Here is a 24,503-nt window from a genome sequence, read left to right as displayed (position 1 = left end):
TTAAATTATAGGGTTTTAAAAGTACATTGCTTCATTGCCACCCAGGCATGCCCTCATCCAGCATATTGTTGACTTCATTCTTTGCAGGTTTACTGCTACTTCAGTCAGGACTAAGATGGCAAAAAGCACATGTCTAAAGTTTGACTATTTTCCCCAGGAACTATTACAGAAGTTTGGTTTCTCTCTAAGATATAAAGTACTGATAAAAAATAAGCATGATATAGTTCCTCTGTGCAGAAATTTTTATCATATTGCATTCCCATCCACTCAAAAAACAAAGTAGAATAATTTAATAAACGTCCAGAACATCATTCTGGGATTGATGCAAAAAAATGCCAAAAAAATGTCACCTATACACATGTGTGATTATTTAGAATACATTTTCTTCTATTTAAACAGTAGTCTCAAATTGTTCTGGTCTCCCTGTATAGTGATTTTCTTGGAATTGGAAACTCAATCTCATTTATCTTCACATGCCCAGTTAGTCACAACACTATGCAAAAACACTACGACATGGATGGATGAATAAACAGATGAACGGTTGGATGGATGGAATAGATGGATGGATGGATGGATGGATGGATGGATGGATGGATGGATGGATGGGTGGGTGGATGGATGGAATGGATGGATGGATTATTTCTATAGAAGTATAGGGATAAAAGAGATACAAAGAAAAATTATCACAATTCCTTAATAGCCACTATAGTTTAAGCACATTAACTCTATGCAAATGTTCTTTGAGAAAGTTGATTTTTATCACTGTATATTAACTGAGTATGTTAATGAAAAATGTTCCATTTTCAATAAGAATTGTTCATTTCTATTCTGTATTCTAATAGAGTTGAATGGAATGCATTATAAATACTATCTTTATTCTTTTTTACTTATTTGGGGTGAGGAGAGGTTAGGGTTACACCTACAACTTTTCAGGGCTTTTTACTGACTTTGTTCTCAGAAATTATTCCTAGTGGTATTCAAGGAGCACATGTGTTACTGAGAATCAAACCCAGGCCAACTGTGTTTAAGGCAAGTGCCTTATTTGCTGTACTATTTCTCTAGCCCTGGCATCTATGTTTTAAATCTATTTAGTGCTAAATAGATAAGTTTTACTTCCTAAGAAAATTCACTTCAAGAAATATTTTTGGATAAACTCTATCAATACTAAATAGCTATCTCATGTTTATAATATATAAATACACAGGTAGACATATTTTTTAAAGAATTTAAAATGGAATAACTTGATTGTTATCCCCACAGAAGCAATATTGGGCCAGGTGGTGTCATCATTATTTAACTTTTGTTGTAAACTGCTGATCCCCCCAAGGTGACCCAGGAACTAGATAACTGAATGTAAAGATGGGTGATTTATCATTTCATTGTGGGGGATTGTGAAGTTCTCAGCCTCTAGGATGCACATTGGGGAATTAAGATTTACATTGACAATGATGGATGTGCTTTCGTTATATAACGTAGAGCAAATTTTTCAGGATGGGAAGCAGAATCTGCTCTGGCCCTACTAGTCTCTTTTCAGAAAGTGTGACCCCTTTTGATAGCTGAGCAAATTCTATAAGCTGGAATGAAACAGGAGCCAGAGAGTTTTACAAAACATAGCACAATGGCTTCAACCCTGATATTATATGTTTTGCAGTATCCTCCAAAATTATTTTCTTTCTCTTCCCCTGCTTCTGTAATTAGCATGTACTCTCAAGTCCATTAGAAATTTCTTGCTCAAAAGATCTCTAGCAATAACATTTCATTTGTTCCTCATCTACTATGTGCCCACAATATGTCTAACAAAACACAAGGATCCAGATAAATTTTTTAAAAAACTGTTCCATTTAGGTTTTAAAATGTGATGGCTTTATAGCAAGAATTTTGGCTACAAGTATGTCATTTTTATTAAGGGTTCTTACAAAGCACTGAAAAGCAGGGTTTTTTTCTTTTTCAGATTTAGAGACTAGATTTTTATGGATTTCAAAGCTCAGAAGTCAGTTCTCCGATTTGGCTCAGTCTCCCCAGCAAGTCCATATCTTGGGGTGACCTCAGAGACAGGGAACCAAGGCTTATGATTTTTCATAGTGTCTAAAAAGCAAGTCCTCCTTGTTCTTTGGCCATAACTTCTTTCAAGAACAAGTTTAAACAGGAACCAACAAATATGCTTCTTGCTGTATTTCAAAACCTAAGAGCTTATTTTCTCCAGGTATTAATCTTATAAAATAGGTAGAATAATTATGAATATTTTTAAGCAAACAAGAAAACAAGAACCAATGTTTTCAAGTGATGACACAAATATAAGCAGAAAACATGAATAATACCTAGACCTCTCCCAAAAACAAAAATTACCATTCTATCCCCTCCTGTAAAATTTCCCTTCAACATTGTGGGGAAATAATGCAATTGTTATGAGGTAGCAAGCTAGTTCTATGTTTACAAAAATGTCTTTAACTATAGACATCAAATGTGCCCAAAATAATTGCCAGTTAACTGTAGAGAATGGAGCAGAAACAACTGCCTAGAATATTCTAGCTGTTAGATTTAAATTTCCCAGTATTTTCCCCCTGATTTTGACTCTTGCTACAAGTACTACATCTATTTTTCTCCAAGTAATTTAGTGCATTTATTCTAATAAGAGTATCTCTCTTCCTGGATTCGCCATTTATACAGATCACCCAATAAATACCTAAAGTAAACTATATAGGTATTCTTCAACTTTCTAGAAGAACCAATTTACAAATTTTTAGTCAAAACAAGATCTAACCATACTATATTTTAACTCCAAATATCAGAAATGTTAATATTTTAATAGATAAGCAGTATTCTAAGATATACTCATGAGATAGTTATATTCATATTTGTATCATGAGTCTTTAAATTTCTGTAGACTCACTGATATCTGAATTTAGGTCACATTTCAATGACCTCAAAGTCACATATGATATGCCTCATAATCAATGGTACAACTCTAACTGCTCTTCTGAGTGAGCACTTAGAAATAAAATTATTTTAGATTTAAAAAAAAATAAAAAACACTGTATCCAGGGGTATTTATCTTCCTCCTGACCTTTATTCCCAGGGAGGAAATCAGCACCTGATATTATTTCCCAAAAGACTGCTAGCTGAAGCCCAGCAGGGAATAATTGATGTTAGAAATCACAAGGGCTCATTCAGCCAAGAGAGAGAGAGTATGTCAAGCAGGACAAACAGGGGTGATTGTTGCTTTCTCTTCTCCCCCTAATCTCCTTTCCTATTCATTTGCATCCTGGAGATAAAGAGATTCCTAGCTTTGCTTTGTGGGTCACTGTGAAGTGATTCATTCAACAATACACCATAATTGTAAGGTTTCCCTTTGCAAGTCAACTTTTGCTAACAACAGGTCAACATTAACGTTGACACTGATGGACTGGAAGATAAAAGGTGGATATTTGTTCCATCAGAAATCTAGGCTTGAGCCCATTTATAGAACAGTTTCTAATAGAGAAATGAAAGGCAAATTATGTCTACCTGATTGTGAATAAATAGCTTGCATGCACAATGTAAACTCTGAAAACCCCATTTTTTAGCAAAGATAGAAGTGACTAATGACTTGTTTTTGTTTCCACCAAAGACTAAGTACTTCTTTCCAATAGAAAATGGACCCAAACCTCCACACACCCCAGAAAAGCTAAGCAGCTTTGAGCACTAACATACGTTACAAAGCAAATATATTGGTGACCAAGAATCAAGCACTTAGTCATTTAAACTCTGGATAAATAATGGACTTTCCATTTAGAGCTAACATTTAAAATCTGCTTTGATTTTCTTCCTGTGTAAAATTTCCATTCTATAGAGAAACTATTTTGCAATAAGATGTGCAGGCTTGAAAATAATGCGGAGGGCCTGGAGAGATAGCACAGTGGTGTTTGCCTTGCAAGCAGCCAATTCAGGACCAAAGGTGGTTGGTTCGAATCCCAGTGTCCCATGTGGTCCCCCGTGCCTGCCAGGAGCTATTTCTGAGCAAACAGCCAGGAGTAACCCCTGAGCACTGCCGGGTGTGACCCAAAAAACCAAAAAAAAAAAAAAAAAAAAAAAAAAAAAAAAGAAAATAATGCGGCACATCTAGATCCAAATCCAAAGAGAAATGGAATTTTCCAAACTTACAAGGAGTTAATTACTACAGCTTCAAACAATGTTTCCCATTCAGAGAGAGATTTTTGGTTTGGTACTTGTGGGCTAAAATGCTGTCATCTAAATAACTTACAGTTAGTGCCTTGAGTATGATCAATTAGTAACAGAAAAATTTTTTTCTGTATAGTGAACCCAAAAAGAGGTTCAGGATGATTTCTGCATGATCTGTAAATGTAATTGGTTTTCTTTCTACTTTCATTGCACAGTAAACCAGGTGAACCCAAAGAGGCTAGATATTGATTTGGGATGTTTTAAACTTAGTGCTCATTGGTGAGGAATAAAGAATATTGATTTTCTCTCATTTTTTTTCTTTTTCAATTCTCCAGCCTTTGCTAATAGCTCTGGTTCATGTTAGCATCACCTATTATATTTTTACATGTTGTGTTTGCTGGTAACATTATCAGAAATTCTTCTGAAGATGCTCAGATCTATATTAGGATATAATACCCCCTCTCTGATGATATGTGTGTATTTTTTTATTAGCCTTGCTAGAGCAAGGTCTCAGAAAATTGGTTCAAAACTCAGACTTGTTCCTCTCCACAGAAATCTTTAGTAAAAGGCAAAAGATTTATGCTATCTGAAGAGAAACAAGAGTAATGTCTGTGTTTTAACATAAAATGTATGATAAAATAATCAATTCTGACTAAAAATTATTTTAATAATAAAGCAATAAATTATGTCTTAGAAATCCCTTAGATATTTCCTAATATCAGTGCAATTTTTGCTCATTTACCCTACCCTATTTTCTTTTATTCTAGTAAATTACTCTCTGGGAATGTGGAGATTGTCAGATTTCAGAACAGAAATTATGGGTACAGAGGAAGAACTTTGTTATAATGAGGAATACTGACTGCTTAAAATTTTCTCAGGTCCTTTCTGATGTAAACCAAGGAAATAAACAATAAAAACCTTTACTAGGGTCTATCCAAAGTCTTTTGTCTTTTTTGTTATCTCATGATTCTCTAAATCAGGAATGCCAGCCCCTATGGAGTTGCCAGGACTATAATTCTGGAAACTCTTCAATTCTAACTTATTTTTATTAAAGTAAATGATTTGATTAAATCATTATGAGATACACAGCCCCAAAATATTTCATGATTGAGTTTCACCAGTGCATATTTCCCACCTGCAATGTCCCCATTTTCCCGCCTGACCTCCACACACCCTCTCTCTGCCTATCTCTATGACAGATATTTTCTTCTCTCTCATTCTCTCTTCTTCTCTCTCTTTCTTCCTTTCAGATATTGTTGCTTGCAATATTGTTACCAAAGGGTATCATGCATATCACTTTGTCCCCTTTCAGCACACATTTCTTGTCCAGAGTAATCATTTCCAACTATCATTGTCATGGTGATCCCTTCTCTGCTCTAATTGCACTCCCCACTGTTTGTGGCAAGCTTCCTACCGTAGACTGATCCTCTTCTCTATTTTCTTTAGATATTAATTACCATACTGTAAATGGTGCTGGTGAGGTCAGATCCTGGATGTAGTAGAAGTCATTGGTGAAGTCAGATTCCAGACAAGTAGAGCACTCACAAAGAAATATTCACGAACCACTTTGGGAGAATAACTCATCTTATTCAGGTGGAAATGGAATACTTATATTAGGGGAAAGTAGGGTGTGAACTGTCTCAGCCACTCAGGGAGGATGTGAGAGGGCATTAAAACAGGGTGTGCACTTCTGTATTTAGGGAAAATCGGATATAGGGGTTTAGGGAAAGCAAAGGTGTGTGCTCTGTGTGTTGTGTGCTTAATATGATTATAAGCAGGTTGTGTGCTTAATATGATCAGCTACACCATACTATCTTTTTGTTATATCCCACAAATGAGTGAGATCATTTGTCAATCCCTCTGCCTCCAGCACATTTCACTCATCATAATAGTCTCCTTATCCTTCCATATATAAGCAAATGTCATTTTTGCTAACAACTGAAGAGTATTCCATTTTGTAGAAATAGCACTTTTTTTTTTCTTATTCACTTATCTGTTCTTAGTCATTTGGGGTATTTTCAGATTCTGGCTATTATGAATAGTGCTGCAATAAATAAGGAGTGTAGATGCCTTTTCTACATTGTGATTTTGGGGGCCCCTAAGGTAGATTCCCGGGAGTGATATTTCTTGGTCATACAGAACTTCAATTTATAGTAATTTGAGGAATATTTATATTTATTTTTAGAAAGATTGAACAACATAATATTCCCCCGAGCAGTGAATGAGAGTCCCTTTCTTCCCGTATCTGAGCCAGCACTGCTTCTTTTATTCTTTATGATGTGTGCCAGTCTCTGTGGTGTGAAATGGTATCTCAATTTTATTTTCGTCTTCCTGATAATTAATGATATGGAGCATTTGTTTATGTGCCTTTTGGCCATCTATATTTCTTCTTTGAGGAAAATTCTGTTAATCTCTTCTTCTCATTCCTGAAGAGTTTAGATGTTTCTTTTTCTTTCTATGCTCTTTCAAGACTAATTATTAATATGAATTTGCCAAAACTACTCTGAACTCTCAAGATAGGGTATAGAGTGGTAATGAAGGGGTGTATCTGTACATGTGTTGGGCAGAATAATAGTGAGCAGGACTAGGTGACTAACTTGAGTAGAGGTGGAAGGAAAAGAAAATTGAAAATAAACTTTTTGCATGCGAGTAGTCTCAGCAAAGTTCTTGGTGGACATGAACTCTAACTGGGACTGTGGTGGGTATTTCTGGACTAGGGCAAAACCTGCTTGTAAATCCTGCTGGAAAGAGTGAGTACTGTCCAGTAGAGAGGAGGCACTCCTCACAGAATTGCCACAGAATGCACTTCTCACAGGAACCTGGGCTCTGACAAAGAGCTCATAAGACCCAGGTTAAGTCAACACCTTCCTTCCTTCCTTCCTTCCTTCCTTCCATCCTTCCTCCCTTCCTTCCTTCCTCCCTTCCTCCCTCCCTTCTCCCTCCCTTCTTCCCTCCCTTGCTTCCTTCCTCCTTGCTTTCCTTTTTCCCTTCCTTTCTCCCTTTCTTTCTTCCTTCCTCCCTTTCTTCCTCTCTCCCTTCCTCCCTTTCTTCCTCCTTCCCTTCCTTCCTTTCTCTCTTCCTCCCTCCCTTCCTTCCTTCCTTTCTTCCTCCCTACCTTCCTCCTTTGCTCCCTTTCTTTCTTGTTTCCTTCCAATTCATTAATTCGTTCCCCCCCCCCGCCTTTTTGGACCAAACTCAGTGGTTCTCAGACTCAGCATGTGGGAATCATTTTTGGCTGTACTCAGGTAAACATATGGGTGCTGACCAGGAAGTAAACTCCCTCTGGGGAGTCCCTAATACCACTTTGGTACCAACAGGCCCAGGGTAGGTTCCTAGTCTTAGCTACCTGCCATTGGAAGAGTGGACATATCCAAGAACCATAAGGCAAACATAGCTCCAAGGACCCCAAAGCAGGCAAAAGAATCAGAGCTATGCTTCTCATCATAAGCATGCCACATGATACAAAAACAATAAACAAACAAACAAACATGTTAGGACAAATCTGGAAATCTGGAGCTGGGTGAATCAAAAAAATTAACAGCAAAGTCTTTTCCAAGTACATGGATTCCCTTTCCCCTGATTATCTCACTCTTTAGACATGGCCCGTCTCCCCCATTCTTCCCCACAGTGTAAATCTGCTGCTGGCTAGGTATGCCAGCTGGACACACACAGGGCCAAAGTAGCAAGGACTCTCCTAACATAAAAGCAATGTCTATTTCCAGTGTTAAAGATTAACTCTGGTTCTTAACTGGCATCTCTATTAACTCCATGAATACTGTGAACAAAGCTCTCTTGTCTTGGCTGTACCTCACTTCTTGTACCTGGAAGCAAGTGCAGTACAGAGATTAAGAATGCCCTAAAACATCAAATTTCATTGCTGTAAACCAATGTTACTTCAATAAAATTTTAAAAATGTGTCTAGCTCTTGTTGTAAATAAATATAATTTTTGTTTGTTTTTATTGGGGCTATCATACCAGGCAACACTCAGGGGTTACTTCTGGCTCTACACTTAGAAAATTACTCCTGATAGTGCTCAGGGATGTTAGATCAGTCAAGTTCAAGGCAAAGGCCCTACCAGCTGTACTATCTCTCTGGCCCCCAAAACAAAAATAATTAAAAGAAAAAACAGTGGGAAGTTCAGGTTGCCAAGATTCGCTCCTAAATCTTCTTTGTTACTTGTTTCTAGCAGTCCTTGAGACTCACAGAGTTGCTAATGGGCCGAAACATCCAATGGTCTATGCAGACAGAATGTCCCTCCTGTATCAATGTCAGTGCCTTTTCACTACCTACCATCATAAAGTTCCCTTCTTGCCTCCAAATTGATTGTTTCTGAGCCCCATGTTAAACTGATCTTAGCATAAGTCACTAGACATGCAGAATAATTTAACCTAGTCATTCAAGTGTTTTAAAATTGTGCGATATGTGTGTGCCTCAATATGAATGTTCGTATGTCCTTATTAGTCCCCAAATAAACTGCTTCTCAAGACTCATGAGTTAGAGGCAGATTCTAAGAGAACCAAGAGACAGGACAGCCAGCATTATAGCACAGATTTTACTCATTTCAAACACAAAAAAATATGACTTCTTACAATAGACTATAAAATTATCATAAGGTAGCATCAACTTGTGCTCATTATTTAAGAGCAATATGCCATGTGCCCCCTGGCTTGTAGGTAGAGCACTTCCCTTACATGTGTGATGCAAGAAGTTTAATTCCCAGCAACACTTAGCTTTGTCAGACACAATCGCCACAACACAGCAACCAAGTATGCAACTCCAAGTCCAGCATTACAACAGCAAAGCTGTTATTTTTCTATTCTAAAAAGAAACTATGACAATACCCATTCTTTCTCTATTGCCTTCTTATTTATTATATTTTAATATGTGAAGTTTGTTTCAAAGAATCGATTATGGAGATTTTCTGTTATATGAGAAATTCTCAGGCCTCACTATAGTACTATCTCAGTCAGTGCTACATCCAGAGTCTAGGGTAAAAAGCAATCAACAGTAATCCCAGTATTTCCTGTCCTCAAATAATACTAATAGGAGCATTTCTTAGGGGTCAATTTTCTCAGCTACCTTGTCTTCAGTTATTATAAGCTTATCACTTCCTCTTCTCTGCCCAATCAACTCCTTGATCCCTAAACATTGTACTCAACGATTTCTATGTCTCTCTTGACACTTTCTCTACCTGTTAGGTGAGTCAACTTTATTTCTACACAAAACAAACAAACCAACAAACATGAGTTTTCTCACAACTTCCAATGTCTTCATAATAAAGAAGACAGATGATTGGGAGAACATAGAACCATTCCCCATTAAAAGGTGTGGGACATAAGAAGGGTGAAATGTGATTAATTTATCTAGGAAAAAAACCTTTGTCCCTATTGAATTCTCCTTGAAACATCCTGTGGACTCTTCAGGTAGAAATCCAATATTTGTTTGAATTATCCAGAAACTTCTTCCCTTCTATTTGGCCTGCCTCTCTTATTTTTCTGCCTAGTGTGGATATTATTGCTCATAATCTTTTGCTGTGTTGACCGACTGATTTTGACTGTATCCATTAGTGCCCTTCATAGCAAACTTGAAGTTGGAAAATGGATAACTAAATATTCATTTATTAGAGGAATTTTTCATTTACTAGCATTTGCCATCTGTTCCTTTCCACCTAAGTTCAACCCCCTTCTTTCCCTCCAAAGTCCTCTTGAGATTTTTCCATTCATTGCTTTCTATTTGTTTGTACTTTCAACTAAGTCATTTTAAAGAAAAATAAGTAATTTAAATAGAAACCATTACAAAATATTATTCCAAAATAAATGAGACATAAAAAAGATTGAAATAGATTTTTATTTAAAAAACCATAAACCACAATAAAAGCTTGGAGCATAACAAAAATTTGAATTTTTGAAAGAAGACCTAAATGCAAGAAGGACAATTAGGGTATAGCTGGAAAAATAATAGTAACAAATAGCCAGGGGACCTCCTGTGGCTGAGATGAAGAACATAAATCATAAAAGATGTTTGCTCGCTGTTGTTTACAGAAAGTCTTTAAAACCTCACATGCCATTCAAATTTGTTTTGATCCATCTGATATCACTGATGTACATTCTGGTGCAATTTAGACGACCTGTCACATTTTAAGATCAGTCATTGAGGTTACATGCTGCTTTACTTTTTCCCAATGATCCCCTTTTTAAATATTAAAGAAAGTGAGGACAGAACACGTCAGTTCTATTTCCATCCACTCTGTGACAAAATAGCATTCCTGTCCTCAAACACGGGCTCCAGTGGAGGATTTGCCATTTGGAGGCTCTGCAGGAACATTGCCTTATGCCTATCCCCTTTCTGAAATAAGGGATATGACTGGATTGTGATGAATAAGCCTTTGAGATAAAATATGTATTGAAGTTGACTCACTTGTTCTCATGTTTTTCATTTGCCTAGGCTCCATATTGCTGGAAAACAAAATTCCCAGTCCATTTCAAAGACCAAATGCATTCATCATTGTATATGAATGGGATAGTGTCAAGTGGGTATGATTGTAGTGTGGGAGTTGTTTTGTTTTGTTTTGATTTAAGTCTGGAAACAATGATTATGCTTGTCATTTTCTTACTGTTATATTCCAAGTCACTTGTGGCTGTTGGTCTTTTATCTCCATGGGGCATTTCATCCCACAACTGCCATCTGTGTATCATCTAAAATGTCTACAAACATCAAGATTCTACTGTGTTTCTCTGAAACCTGCTTTCAACAGCTTCAAGTAAATTGCAAGTCTACAATTTATTTCTATTGTCATGCATGCAGAAAGGCAAAGAGAAATTCATCTTCTACTTTATACTAGATGCCCCTAGGAGCAGGATCATTCTATATGTAGTTAAATCAGAGAAAGGAAAAGTAGGGGAATTTCTTTTTTGTTTTGTTTTGGTATTGTTTTTGGGCCACACCTGGTGATTCTCAAGGGTTACTTTTGTCTCTGTGCTGAGAAATTGCTCCTGGCTTGGGGAACCATATAAGATGCTAGGGGATCGAACTGAAGTCTATCCTAGGTCAGCCATGGGCAAGGCAAATGCCCTATAACTGCACCACCGCTCTGGCCCCAATTTCTATCTCATTCTGTGTGATTCTAATTTTTGAGCCAGTATTTGAAAAAGGGACATGCTGCTAGCTTTATAGAAAAGAAAAACATCTTTTTAAAATCAAATATGATAGAGTTAACCAAGAAATAATGGTATGTCAAAATGTCAACCATCGTGTGGATAACTCATTTCTGGTGATAAAAATGAAATTTTTGTGGGAAAAGCATCTGTAATGCCCCATTATGATAAACTTTACACTTGTAAGAAGTTAGAAAGGAGAACTCAAGACTAGAAGTCATCCATTTAGCCTTTGCCATGTAACAAGTCATCAAACCTGTGCTAGCTGATAATCTGGAACTCTTGATTCTGGATTGGCAACTGAGAATGGTTTCTGTTGGGTCGTTCTTCTGTTTTCCTTACATGAGGTTATTCAAGTGGAAGCAATGTGCTAGTGGCATGCTTGAGAATGACTGATCACATTGATATATCCAGTGTTTAGCACTGACTTTATTTTCAGTATATGATAGGAATATCTCAAACAACCAAGGTGCTTATACTGGAAAATCAGGAGCTATGCCTCCCCAAGTTCAGGCCAGTTCAGAAGCCTAGCCCTGCAAAGCTTTATTTTTTTTTACCTATAAGAAACAGGTTTACATGGCTTACAACCCAAGACTGTGGCAGACTCATGTTCCCTGATACCATCTTGTCGAGTGGTCACAAAAAGTAGGGGATTTTTGTTATTATTTTTGTTTGTTTGTTTCTTTGATTTTTTTTATTAAACTCATTGTGATTTACAGAGTTCTCCATAGTTGGGTTTCAGACATACAATGTTTCAGGGCCAATCCGACCACCAGTGTCGACCTCCATTCTCACTACTGTTCCCAGAGTCATCCCTTGTCACCACACCATGTGTCCCAGCCTGCCAGCATAAAAGATCCTTTATAAGTTTTGATTGTTAAAGTTTGTGTCTCATGATTTCAATATTGTTGACTCTGGCTTGGATACTTAGTTTTTAACATCCATTCTTAACACCACCAATGCACCTAAGACCTCTTGTCCCATCCTTTCATATTTGTGTTTCTCCTCCTCCACTCAATTTCCTTCTCATTGCTCTACTCTGGAGCCCAGAGTGTTCTTGAAAACTTCAATTTAAACCATAGCATTTCTTCATGTAGTTATTCTGAATACCACATATGATACCAGTTATGCATGTTCTGTATTTATCCTTATTCTGGCTTACTTCATTTAACATAATATCTTTCAGTTGCATCCATGTTACACTGGAAGAAACAGTGTTATCAAAGTGAACTTCTTGCCAAAACTATTATAGATTCAATGAAATCCCTACACAAATTTGACATTTCTCAAGGACTTGGAGCAATCAATTATAAAGTTTGCATAGAATTATAAAAGATATAGGATAGCCAAACCTATGTTGAAAAGAAACTTGAAGCTCCACTACAAAGCCATAGTGATTAAAACAACATGATCAATGGGTCAGAATAGAATATCCAATTACAAGCCCCCAAGTATATAGTCAATTAATCTTTGACAAAAGAGCCAAGAATTTGAAATGGAATAAAAATAACTCTTCAACAAATGGTGTTGGAACAATTGGATAAACATATGTAGAAAATTAAAGATCTATCTATATCTCACACCTTGCACAAAAAGTCAATTCAAAGTGGATCAAAGATCTTGATATTATAGCTTAATCCATAAAGTTCTTTGAGGACAACATAAGCAGAGCACTTCAAAAGTTAGACCACAAAGAATATTTCAATGATAGGATGCCAATGGCAAGGGCTATAAAATCAAGTCTGAATAAATGGAACTACATCAAACTGAAAAGTTTCTGTACAGAAAAAGAAATATGGGCTAAAAGTAAAAAACAACTGAGTGAGAGAAAATATTTGTACTCAACACATCATATAAAGTGTTGATATCTAGGATATACAAAGTACTCACAAAGGCTGACCCCATACAATCTAAAGCCCCACCAAAAATAGGGCGATGAAATAAACATCACTTCTCTGAAGAAGACCAACAGATGGCCAACAGGCATCTGAAAATACATTCATCATCACTTATCATTAGGGAATACAAATCAAGACAATGAGATATCATCTTGTACCAGTGAGAATGGTGCATATCAAAAATGTTGGGAACAATTTGTGTTGGTAAGGATGTAGTGAGAAAGGAACTATCATCCTGTTGGTGTGAATACTCCTAGTCAAACACCTATGGGAAATAGAATGGAGGGTTCTTAGTAAACTAATAAATTATTTTGAAATAAGAATAAGTAAACTAAGAAATTAGTATCTATCTCCAGACAAGAAAAAGACTGTTTACACACCATTATTCATTGAAGCACTCAGTACAATATCTAAGAGTTCAAATCAACCTAGATGTCCAAAAACAGATGGGTGGATCAGGAAGATGTGATATATATACATATATATGTATATATACAGATATACATACATACATGTATATATATGCCAAAAAACACTTTTAAAGGCTCTCTTTTCTAAAATTTGTGAAAGTCTTAATCATAAGCTTAGTGGATATATTAGATAACAACTGCTTAGGGCTAAAAATAGTATTAATTGAATATTGTTCATTCATCTGGGAGGTCACAATAATGGGAAATGAGGTGGTTTAAACTGGGCTTGACTAAGAAGATTTTGCTCCATGTGACTCTCCCACATTTCTGCTGTGGATATATTAGATAACAACTGCTTAGGGCTAAAAATAGTATTAATTGAATATTGTTCATTCATCTGGGAGGTCACAATAATGGGAAATGAGGTGGTTTAAACTGGGCTTGACTAAGAAGATTTTGCTCCATGTGACTCTCCCACATTTCACTGTCACTGTGTTAGCCCAACACATTTTTGCTGCAATGATAAAGGCAGAAAAGATCAAAGTAATGAGGTCCCTACCCCTAGACTTAGATATAATTTCTACCTACTGTCATTTCTGTTTACATGGTATTGACCAACACAAGCCAAATGATCAAATTCAAAGATAAGAGGTAAGGTCATGCATTTCCTTCATATATCATTGTGACACACATCTCAATGAGGACATAGCAAAAACATGTATACAAGGGTTAAAAATCAATGAACTCTTCTGCAAGAATGAAGTCCAATAATGAGAAACAGTGCAAAGGGCTAGGCTAGTGCACATGCCCTAGGGTCAATTCTTATTACCACTTGGTCTCCTAAGTAGCTCCTGTGGTAGTAATGTTGAAACTAGCATCACATCGCTAGAAGCAGCATTAAGATCCCTGAGTACTGCATAATATCTTCCACTTACTCCCACCACCCCTCAAATAAAAACTTGGCACATGTGCTTGGGGATGCCCTTGGCCTTCTTTAGGACATGAACATTTTTTATCTTTAGGCTTCCATCTCAGTTTCTTCTTTGGAGAATTCTACATGCTTAGAATTAGTTTTCTCCCTCACGAAAGCATTCTGACTTCCAAAAACTTTAATAATATACATTTTGAAAAATAAATGACAATGTATCTTTAGTTTGACTAGAGGTTTAAATTCCTTTGGAAAGTAGTACCATTAAAACTGTCAAAATATCCAAAGCAATCAAAGACTGAAAATTGTATAGAGAATAAAGAAACCCAACGAAAATAAAAAAAAAAAAAAGATGATGTGGACTTCTAATAGGATAATAGGCCAAAAAAGGACTTTAGGAAAATTCTTTAAAAGAATGCTGGGCTTTTGTTAATATCATATAGCAACACAAAATGTAGCCTGATGCTGATATAAGATGTTAACAATAGGGAAACTGAGTATATAGTATATAGGAAATCTCTGCACATTTAATTTTACAATAAATCTAAAGCTATTCTAAAAGTCAAAGTTTGTTTTAAAATTTCAATAAATAGGACTATAATATATGATAATAACTATTCTCTAAATTCATTAAGTAGTTAACTCAGTTACAAACTTAGAAATATCTGATTTGCTCCCTAGAAGAAAATGCCTATTTTCTGGAACTTCTCTGGGATGAGATCATATTTATCTGAAGAGTCTACTTGGAGAGGGAAAGATATATCTAGAAAGAGTTTCTCCAGAATAGCCATCACCCAGTTAAGTTATCAGTGAGGCCTGAGGCCAGCAACCACTAAGATGTGCAGCTACTTGCCTCTTAGTACCTTGCCCTTGGTCTTCTTCCATCTTTATTTATTCTATTATCACAGCAGTATATTTGTTCCTAAGCTGGTGGGTTTCTGAGAATTACATGAAAGTTTTGCATATTAAATTCAGGTGCTTAAGAATTTAATAATTGTTGTCCAGGCCCCACACCCAATTGTCCAGTTTTCTACCTGTTTTCATTATCTCCTTTTAATCTTTATTTTGACCATATTGTCTTACATATCTTTCACAGTAGTATTTTAGGTACATATTAACATTGAATCAGGGGAACACCCATCACCAAGTTTGTCCTCTCCCAAACCCCGTTCCCTTCCTGCAACCCATATCCCCCATCATCACCCTTCCCTGCTGCTAGAGTAAGTGGTCGCCTCTGTGTCTAGCTTACTATTAGTGATCATATATCTGTTTGGTCCTGGTACCCTCCCTTGTTTCCCCCTCTATTTGAGAGGCGGAGCTAGATAGTTTGAGTTATGTGGTTTTGTTTGAAGGAAAGAAAAGCAATAGAATAGGGTAAAAAATATCAAATAAGCTTAAAATGGACGGAGTCCTTCTAGAGACTTTCAACCTTAGTTTGAGAGAGGATAGGAAAAAGGTAATTTAAACACTGCAACAATACAGAAAGAAATATCAAATTAAATATCCAGTGAGTACTATAGCAATAAAGACAAGCACTACACGATAGTCTCGGTCCTGAAATCATACCATGCTGGAGTGCAAAAAGAAAGAGAAAGATAAAATAAAATAAAATAAAATTGAAGACATCAACTTTAATATCTACACCAAAATAAAGAAGTCAAAAAAATCAATCAATCAATCAATATATATATATATATATATGTGGATAAAGGGATTATTTTGAGCTTTTATTTTTTTCTTTTTTCTCCCTGCATAGGCACAGTAACTATTGGGGACATTATAGAGGGAATTCCTTTGGCCTAGGAGATATAGGGTTTCTCCACCCTGAAGTATACTGTCATGGGATTAACTATAGACTCCTTGCATGATCATTTACTGTCTCCTCAGTGCTTTTGTGGTGTATGGAAGACTTCTGCTTCGTCATGGATGGTAAAATCAGATTTCTGTATCTAGAGATCTTGGTGACTGTACAGCTCAAGGAATGGAGCTTATGGTGAAGTCTTTCTTTGTGGTTCTAGCAGTTCTGCTTCTTCAGTGTTGTTTTAATCCATCTTCTGTAGTTGGTGGTCTTGGTCATTATGCTGCTCCTAGGATGGAGCCTGGGATAGAGTCTTTTGTTATGTTTCAGGAAGACCCGTTCAGTTGCGATTGTCTCAGTCAGACCTCTGGAATTGGAGATCTTGTTTGTTGAACAGATCGTAGACCAAAACCTAGGCTAGAGCTTTTTGTTGTTGCTGGTGGTCCGGGATGCGTACTGTCCATTCCTGGTCGTAACAACCAGTCATCTGTAGATAGCGATTTTGACTTTTGCATAGATCAAAGGGTGATATGTCTTCTGATTTTGTCTTATTGTTGGCTGGTAAGGAAGGACAATTTGCTCTTAGATCAAGTTGTTCCCATTTCCTCGTTGTCAGGTTATCAATTTAGAACTGGCGCATGTTGGTGTCAGAGCAGCATTATGGATGCCCCGGAGGGGATTTGGTTCCTGGAGCTGTTGTGGAAAACTCTGTTGTTTCTATGTCTGGGATCCAGGAGTAAAGGCTGGATGGTCGGTGCCTAATTCCCTGGGGTTTAAGTTGGTTCCTCATGACATACGTTCCAGGTGGAAGATGCCCCTGTATTGTAAAAAAGTATGAGTTCTTATCCCTAGTAAATAAGAGCTTGTTTTTACACATAAGATTCCCCCCCCCTTTTTGAATATGCCTTTGCATGAAGAAGTGGTGCTACATTTGGGGGTGGAGAGAGAAGAAAACAGACACATGACAAAAACTAAAAATATATATGCTCACACATATCTAAAGAAAAAAGTTTCTTTTTAAAAAAAAGATTAAATAAAAGACATAATTAAAGGAATAAAGTGGGGCTGGAGAGATAGCATGGAGGCAAGGTGTCTGTCCTTCCTGCAGAAGGAGGATGGCTCAATTCCCGGCATCCCACATGGTCCCCATGCCCACCAGGGGCAACCTCCGAGCATAGAGCCAGGAGCACCCTCCAAGTGACATCAGGTGTGACACAAAAGAAGCAAAAACAAATCAAATCAAAAAACTAAAACTAAAACAAAACAAATTAAAAACAAAACAAACAAGAAAAAAAAAAACAAAGGAAAAGGGAGAAAGTGATACAGGAGATTACATTTGGGGAAAAACAGGATAAGAAGTAGTGTTATATTGGTCTTATACTTATGATGAAAGTATAGGCTTCCCCATTGTCTTTTGAGATTTCCTTGTGGGGTATGGGCTCCAGGCAGGGAGGTCTTGGGTAGAGTTCTTGCAGTGGGGTCCTTTTGGAGCTAGGTCCAGTATCAAGCCACAGTCCATATTAGGGAGAGGTTTAGGAGGGCCACACTACATGAGTCAGTTGTGGTGTTTGTTGTATTTTCTTGCCAGGAATGAGGTGTGAGTTTGAATGGGTGTCTCTTCACTTAGGTACTGGGTACTGGTTCATTGGGGTAGGAGGTCGGTCTTGATACCTAATGGATTAAGAACTGAAGGTGAAGAGTTATAATATGGTGGGAATATCAGGGATGGGATTGAGGGGTGAAGGGATAGTCGGATTTTTGAAGTGGGGAGAGGGAATAGTAGATGGGAGGGGTTATAGAGGGTATAGGTATGGGTTGTTTGTGATTTAGGTTTGTCTCTTAAGGAGGATTCCTATCTCTGTGTGTTCCTGCCCACATATAAACATAGAAGTTAGCTTAGGTATATATTAATGAAGAGAGGTGGGGAGGGCAAGAGATGCGCTGAGTACAGAAAGGTAGGTAAGTATAGTACTTGTAAGGAAAAGAAACTAATATGTCAACTTTTGGACATTTATAGGTTTCGTATCTCGAGTACTAACCATTGTGTTAGTGAGGTCTATCTAAATAGGTGTTTACCCTTTGCAGTATTGTCCACAGCACCCTATATATCAGCTTTCCTTTCCTATAGAGGAGGTAACCGTGTGGTTTTTATTTGACATAGATTGAATAATGATAATGAGGAGAAGGTAGAAGAAGAAGAGGGAGACAAGAAGAGAGAAAAGGAAATACAAAATAAAACAAACCAACAATCAAACAACAAAAATACGAAGTAATGAGAAGAGAGGATAGAAAAGCAAGGGCATGTTGGTTTGCTTGAATGTGTTGGATGCTTAGGCCCTGTGGTATAAATTTGTAGGTCACGGTTGTTGCTTCGGTGGTCTGGCTGGTCATGTGCTTCATGTCCTAATAATAATCTAGAGATAAATAATAATAATCTAGAGATAAATAATAATAATCTAGAGATAAAGGGTATGTTAAATAGTTTTATCCAGACATTTTCATGATGCAAGCTGAGTATGGTGCCTCGTGTGACTGAGCACCAAGGTGCCACTGTAGGATGTTCACCCTTTGTATCCAGGAACCCCTATGGACAGAAAAACTGAGAGGTTATTTTAAATGTGGTAGGGTTAAGGCATTCAAACATACTGTTTTGAAATGTTTCCATTGTAGTCAGTAATTTCCCATCATATTCTTTACCTGTAATCCTGTATAAGATCCCTAGTAAATTATTATGGGCCTTTGTAGTAAAAGGCTAATTACATACCTATTCTCTCTATGCTGCTGTTTCTGCTGTTGCTGGATTCTCTATGATATAATTTGTAGTCAGGCTTTGTGTTGTTTCTCTTCCCTTTGTTTTGGGCTCTACTCCCCAGTATATGGTGATTATTACAGTGTTTGAGGTTTCTATCCTGTTATACCCTGTTACTTGATCGTGGGGTATTGGTTGTATATCTGGTGTATATTCTAGGTACTTCAGATAGTGCTATCATTCTGTTTATCTTTTATCTTCTGACTTAACTTTGTTTAACATAATATTTTCTTTTTGTTTTTTGTTTTTGTTTTACCGGGCCACACCCGTTTGATGCTCAGGGGTTACTCCTGGTGAAGCACTCAGAAATTGCCACTGGCTTGGGGGGACCATATGGGACGCCAGGGGATCGAACTGCAGTCCTTCCTTGGCTAGCACTTGCAAGGCAGACACCTGACCTCTACCGCCACCTCACCGGCCCCTAACATAATATTTTCTACATCCATCCATGTTGCTGCAAAGTCTATGATTGTATAATTTCTAACCACCATGTAGTATTTCATTGTGATTTAGGTTTGTCATCATCATCTTGATGATCCACTCATCTGTTGTTGGACATCGAGGTTGGTTCCAAGACTTGGCTATTATATTGAGTGCTGCGATAAATAGTGGGGTGCACACTTACTTTGGGATGAAAGTCCTTCCGACTTGAGGGTAGATACCTAGGAGAGCAATTGCTGGATCAAATGGCAGCTCTATTCTGAGTTTCTTGAGCACTCACCAGAATGTTTTCCATAGGGTTTGGACTAAGGGGCATTCCCACCAGCAGTAGATGAGTGTTCCTTTCATACCGCATCCTTGCCAACAGAGATTGTTCCCGTTATTTTTTATGTGAGCTATCCTCACTGGAGTAAGGTGGTATCTCATTGTTGTCTTGATTTAGATTTCCCTAATGATGAGTTAAGGTGAGCATGTTTTCATGTGTTTGTTGGCCATCTTTCAGTATTCCTAAGAGAAGTGTCTAATCATTTCATCTCCCCATTTTTCTATGGCTTTATTTGGTTTGGGGGGACTCAGCTTTCTGAGTACTTTGTATATTCTGGTTATCAGCCCTTTATCTGATGTGTTGAGTGCGAAAAATTTTTCCCATTCAGTTAACTGTCTTCTTGTTTTAAGTTGGGTTTCCTTTGCCATGCAGAAGCTTCTTAATTTGATGTAGTCCCATTTGTTTATGTTTGATGCTAAAGTCCTTGCCATTGGTGTTCCATCCTCGAAGAATTTTTTAATATATAGGTCTTTGAGTGTTCTGCCTAGTTTTTCCTCAATAAACTTTATAGATTTTGATCTAATTTCAAGATCTTTAATCCATTTTGAGTTGACTTTTGTATAAGGAATGAGGTATTGGTCAATTTTCAGTTTCTTACAGGCGATTTTCCAGTTGTACCAATACCATTTGTTGAAGAGACTTTCTTTGTTCCATTTCAAGTTCTTGGCTCTATTGTCAAGTATTAGTTGACTGTATATCTGGGGATTTATGTCCGGAAATTCTGTTCTAACTCACTGGTCTGAGGCTCTGTTTTTGTTCTAGTACCATGCTGTTTTGATCACTATGGCTTTATAGTATAGCTTCAGGTTAGGTAAAGAGATGCCACCCAGCTTCTTGTTTTTCAGTATTTGTTTGGCTATCTTGGGTCTTTTGTGTTTTCAGTTAAATTTTATGATTGATTGTTCTAAGTCTTTAAAGAATGATGCCTGATTTGGATAGGGATTGCATTGAATCTATATAGAAGTTTGGGTAGGATAGTCATTTTGATTATGTTGATTCTACCTACCCATGAGCATGGGATGTTCTTCCATTTCCTTCGATCCTCTTCAATTTCTTTCTGAAGTGTTTTGAAATTTCCCTGGTATAGGTCCTTCACTTCCCTTGTAAGTTTGATTCCTAGGTACTTAATATTTTTGATATTATTTTAAATGGAATTGTATTCTTAATCTCTCTCCTCTACTTCGTTATTTGGATAGAGAAACGCTACTGTCTTTTGTATATTGACTTTGTAGCCAGCCACTTTGCTGTACTGGTTTATTGTTTCTAGAAGTTTTACTGTGGACTCTTTAGGGTTTTCAATATATATCATCATATCATCATCTGCTGGCCTGGGAGAGCTTGGAGATGCCTTCTACCTGTTTTCTATGTCACTCATTTTGTCCCTTAACGCATAGTTCAGAATACAATGTCCTGGTCCTGTCCCTTACTTTCTGTCTGTCTCCTTGTCTCCAGTATGATGACCTAATCTTGTCCCTTTGCTTTTCTACCAAGTATATATTTTTCTAGTCAGAAGTCTGCAACTGGACCCCTGGAACCTGTGTCCTCTGGCTGAGCCTGAGTCCGGTCACTGTATCCAAAAAGATCCCTTTCTTTCCCCTTGACTTTCCTTAGTCTCAGATCAGGGGAACATGCATGTGGGTGAGACCACATGTGCCCTGTCATCTTTTGGGGCATAAGTGAGAGGTTAATAGTTTTGCCTAACTGGAGACTTCTTTTTCATCTCCTATAGTCTCCCACTCTCAGTTATCTCATTACCTATTAACTCTAGACCTTTTCACCAGACAATATTTTAAATAACCAACTTAATTAGTTTACCTGGTACCCATACTTCCATTCACACCATAACTCTCATCCACTTCATTTTTATTCTTCCACCAGCACCAATAACCTCTATTCCTCCCTTTCTAAGCTTTTCTTATCTATACATAAAATCAAACAGCAAGTATCTAGGATTTTGAAGTAACACAATGTTCACTAACTAACTTAAAAATTTACAATTACATGGGTCCAGAGAGATGGCACAATAGTAGGGCATTTGCCTTGCCTGCAGCTGACCTGGGATGGACCCACGTTTGATTTCTGGCATTCCATATGGTCCCTCAAGCCTGCCAGGAGCGACTTCTGAGCACAGAGTCAGGAGTAACTCCTAAGTACTACCAGGTGTGGCCCAAAAACAAACAAATAAAAATTCACAACTACAATAGGATCAATTAGTGCATTTTATTTTATTCTTTAAAATTAATCAAAGTTCACATTCTGCCAAGAAAACTTCCTTTAACCTTATTTCAACCTTTATCCACTACTCTTACTCTGAATACATGAAGTCTTTACATGGCATAAATATTAGTTTATTAGGAAATAATTGCCAAACTGTAAGTGAACCTAACTGTATTGGAGTAGCTTCACTGTAAGTTCGCTGAAAGCAGACATCAACCTGAGTACATTCTATTATCCTATAAATATTTAACAAAAATGCTAAGTCATCTGCCCCATCTCTACAGGACCAAGAGCTCCACAACTCAGACTTTGCACCCTTCCCTGGGACAGTGCTGGCTGCCTTTGTTTACAGTCAGCTCACAGGCATCACATGCTGTTATAGCAATGTGACATCCCTCCAGTAGGCCATGCTCCATGGAGTCTTGGAGCAGCTGCTCCAGCTGGTCTCCGCCAATGCCATTTCTGCTCCTGTGAATTTTATATTGGCTTGGATAATAGCACAAATTAAGGTATTTGCTGGCTTCTGTGACCATTTTCCCATAAATCTTTTTTCATATTAATGCCCTGAGAAGAGATTGTCAGAAATCATACCATTTGTTTTCCTGAGAAAATACTAAATGCACAGTCATGTTTTTCTAGTATAAGTCAGTAATTCCGTATTTATTGGTTGCCACCTCAATAAATCCAAAGAGGTCATGCTTTGATTCACACACACACTGTGCCCATGTTGAGAATAGATTTGTTGATAGACTGCACTTGTGCTCGGAGTATGACTACACCTGAAGCAATGGCACTGAAATTCTAGTCGTTAAATGAATGAAAGTCATTATCCTTTAAGGAGTTCTGTGGGAGCTAATTTGGGGATGGTAGTGAAATTAGAAAACAAAATGCATAAACACTGAAGTTCTCCATCCATTCTCTCAAATTAAATTTCCAAACCGTTGTTATAAAACTTCAGTTTGGTTTGGACTGGTTTGGTTTGGGAACCACACTCAGCAGTACTCAGTGATTACTACTTGCTCTGCGCTTGAGAGTTGCTTCTGGCAGTGCTCAAGGGATCATGCTGTGATCAATCCTGTGCTTTTTGCATGCAGAGCATGTGTTCAGCCATAAATCTCTCTCTCCAATCCAAAGAAACTAGTTTTAAATTTAGGTTTCATTAAAAGTTTGGGAAGGTATATGTTTTACAACACTTCTCAGAGAAGTTCTTGGTCCAGGAGTTTGTTTCACAACAAAATTTCTTCTTTCTATATGTATATTGATATATATGTCTATACATATAGAACTATAGATCTATGTTTGTGCTTAGATACGCATATAGTGTGAATATATACATTATGCATGTGCATATATTTATACACATAATGTAATAAATAGAAATATACTAACATATTTATATAATATAATATAATATATAGCTTCATTTAAATATTTTATTTTAATAGAAATAAATTAGTGCATAAATTATTTTCTTTTGATGTTTGGGTCCCATCTAGTGGTGCTCGGGGGTCATATCTGGTGGTCTCAGGGGTCACTCTGTGCTCAGAATCACTCCTGGCAGGCCTAGGGGACCATATGGGATGCCAAGATTCGAACCACCCTCTGTCCCAGATCAGCCGTGTGCAAGGCAAATGCCCTGCCACTGTACTATCTCTTCGGCCTTACATAAATTATTTTCGAAGTTGAACACTAAATGCATTAATGAATTAAACATTAATTGCATTAATGTGTTGATAAAATATATACTATATATAATTTAAAGTGAGTATGCATGATTTAATGTGAAATTTATGTTTTAGTTATAAGACTTCTATATATTATTCTACATATATTATATGTAACTAGTTATGATTTAATTTGTCAGATACATTAGGTGAGAAAATGTTTGTTCACAAGACTGTCTATGTTTTACAGCTCCATCAACATGCCAGTATCTTTTTCTCCAGAGTGACTCTACCATTTTTTTATTTAGATAACCATATTTTATTTTTCTTTAGTTCTCTTTCCTTCTCTTTCTTTCAATTCCCTTCCTACCCCATCTTTCCTTCTATTTTTATAAATAAATTCTTTAATTGAATCACCATGAGATATACAGTTACAAAGTTGTTCATGATTTGCAATCATAGTATGCACAACATCTTTACCAGTACCCATCTCCTGCCACTAATATCCTGTTTCCCTCCTGATTTCCCCCAACCCCCGCTATAACCCTGCCTGCCTCTATGGCAGATATTTTTTCTCTCTGTCCCATTATCTCACTGTCTCTTCTTTTTTTACTTTTAGACACTGTGGTTTTCACTTTAAAAATCGCAATTTACAAAGTTGTTCAAAATATAGTTGTTTCAAAAAATCAACACCAATCCC

General features: G+C 37.1%; 1 protein-coding gene and 1 non-coding gene across 2 annotated transcripts in view; one reads left to right on the top strand and one right to left on the bottom strand.

The window, feature by feature from the left end:
* PCSK2 (proprotein convertase subtilisin/kexin type 2) overlaps positions 1–24,503 on the top strand; it is a 296,376-nt gene that overhangs the window by 91,784 nt on the left and 180,089 nt on the right. The window lies entirely within an intron of this gene.
* Positions 4,649–4,764, bottom strand: LOC126012828 (U5 spliceosomal RNA). Its single transcript, XR_007497185.1, has one exon. It is a non-coding gene; the product is annotated as a U5 spliceosomal RNA (small nuclear RNA).

The sequence above is a fragment of the Suncus etruscus genome, chromosome 6, assembly GCF_024139225.1.
Source record: "Suncus etruscus isolate mSunEtr1 chromosome 6, mSunEtr1.pri.cur, whole genome shotgun sequence".
NCBI lineage: Eukaryota > Metazoa > Chordata > Mammalia > Eulipotyphla > Soricidae > Suncus > Suncus etruscus.
The sequence above is the reverse complement of the archived record's forward strand: the minus strand, read 5'-3'. Positions and strand labels throughout refer to the sequence as shown.